This window comes from Botryllus schlosseri, chromosome 4 (assembly GCF_051294905.1).
Source record: "Botryllus schlosseri isolate E-star chromosome 4, Bs_hap1, whole genome shotgun sequence".
NCBI classification, from domain to species: Eukaryota; Metazoa; Chordata; class Ascidiacea; order Stolidobranchia; family Styelidae; genus Botryllus; species Botryllus schlosseri.
This window is the reverse complement of record NC_137239.1, coordinates 19,326,648-19,333,749: the sequence shown is the minus strand read 5'-3', so window position 1 is coordinate 19,333,749 and position 7,102 is coordinate 19,326,648.

Below are 7,102 nucleotides of genomic sequence, written 5' to 3'. Positions count from 1 at the left end.
CGACGTATTGCAGTCGCAGCTCACCGCGCACCTAATATGTTTTTATTATGCCAATAAGTATAAAGAGATGAACACCAGAACTGCAAGTCATCTTCGTAAAACAATGTTTACAGATCATCAGATTTATTGTTATTACGCATTAAGCTATCTATGTATTGACTCCACATGCTATATCCCCCTTCCGTCGAACACATCACATCACTTTTTACGACCAAACTCCAAAAAAGACATTTCCCTCATCGCATTCGGCTGCGGGCAATGTTAAATGCAGGCGTCTGACTGTGGACACGGAAACAAAACGGAATTATTACCATACGTAACGGCGTCTTCGCAAACTTAAGGTTGTGTGCGTTATCTCTCCACAAATTTGACTTCAGTTTAATGACGCAAATACCACATTCCACGTCGAGCAACACGATCAACAGGACTATTTGACAGCTATACCATAAATGCCAATAACGTATTCAATTAGTCACTACCGAAGTTGAATGTTTGAAGAAGCACCTCTCCAGACGTAAGTCGATGAATGCAATCGCTATCGACAATTTGTCCAAAAGGTTGGTCTCTGTAGAAACAGCTGGGAGAGGTGGCGGCTAGTCGCACGCGATTAAAGTCGCCCATTTAGGGTTTGGTATTATGGTTTTAACCGGGTTTATAACAAATGGCTAAATGTCTCTCTTAATTTCTTTCAGGGATATGAAAAATGGAACACAAACATTAATACTGGCTTTCCGAAAATGAATCTTCTGCGTATTTTGTGATATCTTTTGCGACGCATTTTTGGTCACTTTCAATTCTTCCCAATCTCGCTACTTACTGCTCTACCCCGCAGTCGCCGCACAGTGTCTGACTCCGGCATACTGTTCTAAGAACTGTCAAGCACTGTCGTATCGATCGCTCGTGACAACTTCCACACGAAGTGCGTGCCTTCTACCTCATCAACAGTCTACCGATACATTCTCTCCTTTTACTGGCCCCGTCACAATGAGTTTCTCGGATTTTTTATTGTTCTTTGTAGCCACTCAATGACATTGTCCTGGAAAAATGACACTGTAAATAATATGGCCTGATCGTTTGTATTATTTTCAGGGCATGTGCCTCCTGCGTGCTGGCCAGCTATTGTTGCTTTGCTTGTGTATAACCAGGCACGTGCTGCTTGCCTGGTACTTGGATGCAATAACACCTTTTAATATCGTATCGCGATAACAAACCAATCAATCTAAATTTTAAGAAATCACCTCCCATTTCCCTTTCTGCATACTACTCGCTTTGAGGCAGATAATTTGCTTTTGCTACCACGACTGCTGTAGCTTTCTTACATGGAACTATTTAGAGATCCGTATGCTTCAGACATTTATTTCAAGAATCCGTCCACTTTGGGGTAAGACTGTCATATATTACTGTACTCGCGCATTCGATCCAAGCGAGCATGCGTGTGGGTCGTCCAGACCCAAAATACAATTTACCTGTGGAATGTTCTCCGCAATATCAAAAGTATCATCGGAGTCAATGCTGGATTGATCTCAATTTATCCCTGAAATATCGCCAGATAATGAGAATGTGGTGGCATTTTCTCACTTTTACCAACTAAATTACCAGTAAAGTACAAGCGTTGACATAAATGGATCTACTTTATTTGAAGCACTCGGTGGCCTAAGTATAGTTTCACAACACAAAGGCGACGAACAGATATTCTCGGAATAAAATGTAACCGAACACTACGCATAGCAACACTGCGAATATGCGTTATGTTTCAACCACTCTGTCTATAGCTTGGTAAATATAACTATATTGAATGTTAGTTTTCTGTCATAGTTTTACGCCATGTAGGATGGATATTAATATACTGGCGAGAAGTATCTGCGGAAGCTAGGCAAATATATGCCACTGTTGACAAACTTTCATCGTTTCTCGGAAATGGACATGTTTAAGTGGCGAAAATACAAGTATCATGATATTACATACGAGACGCTGGAAATCTCTCTTTTACAAGGCACGGGTCCTGTGCATTTAGCAGTTGTAAAATAAATATCACCTCGCGTACTGTAAATATGGGGCAACGACCTGATTTAAAAATGGAATTGATTGTAAATATGGACCATGCTTTAAGGCCACTTCAAGGCCACGCTTTAAAAGTATACACTGTTGAACGATTCGATGATTCGATGATTCGATTCGTGCATTGTATTTATCGTACGTTAAACCTAGCTATACCAGTCGTAGTTAATCATCAGATATCTATTGATGTTATAAAGTGGATCGTGTCAAATTTCTGCCATATCTAATATTCAGTTATCAGTGCATTTGATAATCCCGCTTAGGCACAAAGACATTCCTGTGACGTTTGAATAATATCAAAAGGATATATAGTGTTTTCATACAAAATATGACCCGATGCGCTTCAAAGTGAGAACTTATTTTTTTACCGCCGTACCCCTTTCAGAACATCAAGGAGAACCTTACGTTCCAGGCCAAGCAGTTAGCATGTGCAATGTGTAATTGTGTATATACAGGACAGGTCAGGACTCAGAAGCCACAGACCACAATAGCTTTCCTTATAGTTGTTGGTGACTCACGCAGTCCCAGTTGTTTCCAAAGATGCCGGCAAGGCGTGACGGAGATACGCGGCGATCAGTTGTCACCAAAATATTGATGTTAGTTATACTGTCGCTTTCTTCAACGTTCCATCCGCATTCTTCCATATGTTTCACAAAGAGCGAAATGGCACTCTGCAGTCTGCATATGACTAATAGCGCGTTTAAACACGTATACGTGACAATGACAATGCTTCGTCGATTCTGTTGGACAATACATCATCTATATTAGATTATGCATGGTTCCTTACCTTTTTGTTACATTTCACTTTTTTCCGATTATGAATTTTTCTTCCATCACGTTCCAAACAGCTACAATAGAAGTATTCTTAATTTGACGTATCGAACTATACCTATTATACCCATTTAAGTATTGTAGGCCCTCACCCACTTCATAAGTAAAAGTGACACTTGCACAATTGCTACATTCCTGGGCATTTCGATATAGATCAGTGGTTCCCAACCTTTTTCATCTCGTGCCTCCCTTGGCCGAAATTTAAGCCAAAATTCCCCCCTTAGCCCTTAGGAGAAATCTGCCCGATGATTAAAAAAGGTAATTTTTACCGCGCGAACACCTGTTACCTGAGAGAATAAGACGGGTGGTACCGAGTGCTTGTTTCTAGCAGGGCTCTAACAACACTGTGTAGACCTGCAAAAACAATGGTCTTGGTCCCAATCAAACAAATTCTGGAAGGCTTGACTCAACAGACCCCCACACTTCCATATTTGTTTTCTGCATACCATGCACCAGTCGCTAATAGAACTGCTGTGATAAATCAGTATGCATAAATTTACTGGTCTCGCGATTTTTTTCTCAAGTTTGTTTATACATTTGGCCAATAATATTGGTACTTTCATATATAGCAGGGTTGACCAGACTCTAGTCGAGACAATCTGTGTATTGACTCGACTTGGACTGGAGTCATTGTGCATGACTCGAAGCTAGCCATATGACTGGAGACTATAAGACGGCCAAGGCCGACATTCCATTGTAATTTCGAAAAACAGTAAAGTGACCACCCTATTGGAATTTCGTCTATTGGTCCTGGTACTTGAAAATGCGACAAGAAACTGTTCAAAGTGAGGAAAATTAGTATATTATAAATCCAAATCATTTAATATCACCAAACAGAGTTATAAAAAAGTGGGTTTAACTAACAAGACTTCAACTGGAAACTGAACAGTCAACACAATGATTTGGACTCGGACTCGAGTCATACTACCATTACCATGACTCGGAATCGACCCTCTGCTCGGTGACTTGGACTCGGACTTGACTCAATGGTGAATTGAAAATGACTCTACTTGACTCGAGTCAAAGCTATGAAAGTGAGATTGACTTGTCACTCGGGGCCTCGTGACTTGGTTACAGCACTGATATATAAAATACATGTGATCAGATTTGCTGCTGGAGGTCATTGAAATTTAGGACACCCATTACGTTTCGGCAACATTGCACCAAGTTTAACATGTATTTTTTTCGATCGGGTAGCTGTTCACTAAAAATAATGCAAGGCTAGTGATCTCTTTGACTTGAATCGATGACGTTGGAATATTTTTGTCACTGTCTGAAAATGTTGACTTGAAAATTTAAGATAAATACTTTCACTAGAGGTATTGTTGTGATAGATTCGGCACGGCATTTGCTCGCTGAGGATATATTTGATTGAGAGGCCGTCGCTGGCCTACAAAATTGTCATGCGAACTGCATCACATCTGAACTAGTTCTATAAAAAAAAAACAAGGGGGAATTCGTTATGTGAAAAAGAGATTTCAAATAGCATTTGAACAAAATAGCATTTGAACATACTTTCAGCAAACAAAACCAGCCATAAGGAGCATACGTTCGGATATAACTGGTTGACTACATGACAGTTCGGACATGAACAATTTGGGAAATCCGTTACAATTCTCAAGTGGAATTCCTCCCTAAAAATTGCAAAATTCCCCCCAAGGGGGGAATTCCTCCCCGGTTGGGAACCACTGATATAGATCTAGAAATTTCCGGACCGAATTTTTGGACTTCCCGGTCATATCAAACATAACAAGGGCGAATGCAATAAAATCACCGAGAAACTTTTTTCAATAACCTCAATAATATTTTTCATGCTTCATGCGTCTCGCCGTCTCGTTACAAAATATATATTAATGAAATGATGAGTCTAATAACTGCCAGAAAGCCTATATGTGCGGCCCTGGATTTCACGCAGTTATTCATATCTGACGGGATTGTGTACAATGTTGCACGACCCTGATATGGGGTACTAAAATTAAGTCATATTGGTGGTGATTAAACGGCGGAACGCTGACAGCGGTTTATCAAGGTGCATCGCGGACAATGTTGACTCCACGTTTAGAATCGATTCTGTAGGTACAGAGTTTCGCATTTCAATGGAGACTATGCTGATTTAATCTGATATTTGTGAAGTCAAAATAGCATTTTAAATCTTGGTAGAACATGTAGGCCTATCTGTAAATCATAGTTTTAGGTTAGCCGTGCCCAATTGTAGGTTCTGATCAACTCCATAATGTAAACGTATCAGTCATTTCTGATGTCATTGACTATTGGTAGACATGTTTTAATGATACGTTTGTAAAAGACAAAACGAAACTTTACGGAGCGTTACGCCTCTTTCGATACGGATCGCTTTAATATACGTTGCCGTAATCGAATCGAATAAACAAACTTCACACGCCTCGATTCATTGAGTGTTTGACTAATTTGATAACATTGGCTTGGATATAAATGGTTCATCCGCCCATGTTGTCTTTCTCGGATGTCAACAGAGACTTTTCCAAAGACAACCGAACTCAGTCGCGGCTACTTGAAGCTGTCATTAGACTGAACGAACTGTTTGCTCTATCCTACAGGCCCACATGTGCATGACGGCAAGAGGCGCACCTTTAACCACATCATTTGCATCACAAATGCACACAGTGATTTGAGATTTGCCATTTAATATTCTTAAATACAAATCCGAAACCAACAACACAAGCTTCTATGGTTTACGTATAACATTGTTGAGATGGAGTAATGTGCACGAAACATTAAATGAACGACCAAATGGCGCATAATTTATATTGTCTCGCCGCACAGATATGATTGAAGGCAGACAGAAATGCATTTACAAAATCACATACTCCCGACCAGGTCACAAGCACACCAATTAACAGCATACAAAATCCAACCGATTCATTGTGTGCACAACTAAACACTACAATAATATTCATCATTCAACATTTAGTTTGCCTAATAACAAAATGAGAAAGATATCAGTGGTCATGAATAGGGGTTGGAATATGAACGCATTACGATGTAAAAAATCTGAAACGACAACATCAAACGTGACATATTTATTTCTTCCACGATAAAGGCTATGTTTTGAGGATAGGCGTAAATGGTTTTGGAATTGTATCTTCTATCGCGATATCAGTTCAACTCTAACGCATCATTATTGCTTGATTATTAATCTAAGGCAGGGGTTCTCAACTTCCGTTGTATAACGGGCCGCATTTCAACAGTAAATGACGCTGCGGGCCGCAGAACAATATTACCATGTATTTTTGGGCTGCTATTAAATTGGGGCTTCTGTAGCGCGCCTATCTACCAATCGTATACGGGTATTTAGGACATTTTTATGAATTCTAAAGCATTGATGAACGGCGTTCGTAAGTTTGCAGCTGCTGTATTTTTGTGAGAATAAGTATCTTCCAGCGGCGCAAGTAACTGCCTTCATGGAGCGTGCATTGCATTCGTTACCAAGTCGTTATATGCACCTTCAAACTCTTCCACCAGATAACCGAACTATGTTTCAATGCGTGAGCGAGCAAGCATTGAATTACTTTCACTTTTTTTAGTACAGAGGCAATTATCACTTTAAGCTCGCATATATACGAGAAGAAGTCTGGCGTTCAGGGTAATTTCTGAGAAAACCAATCAAACCGTCTCCTTTCCTTCCATAGTTACAAAAGTCCGCTTTATCAAGTTGATGTTTTTCGCTGGTCCCTCCCCCCTTTTGCCCCGCCAGCATTTCGTCTGCAAATATGCCCACTCTGATAGATGTACCCAGATAATTAGCTCTCCAATGTATGTGGAGCCAGTGGATTCGTCCGATGCGAGGCTACAGTACTCTTCGCGGCAACGTGTTTCAGAACATGCGGTAAAAGATCGACTGACATCGCTGTTACTCATCTGGTCACGATTGAATCAGGCAACTGTAGCGTCGAAATTTGTCAGGTGATGTTGTCCTTGGTGCTAAGCTCCGGGAACAGCGAATATTCCCACAGTATGTTAAAGTTTAATTGAAATACACCTTCTATAGCACCTTTGGTTTAGCGATATTCCAATCAATTTTGAACGATGTGTCTGTAACGTCGTCGACAATTTTAACAATGTCTCGAAATTTGGATTGCTTGGTTTGACACCTAGGTAGCAGCGTTTTACTAAGATCAGGTGATATGTATAATCCAGAAGAAACTGTCGTGGTACCATTGTAAGCTTCAACCCT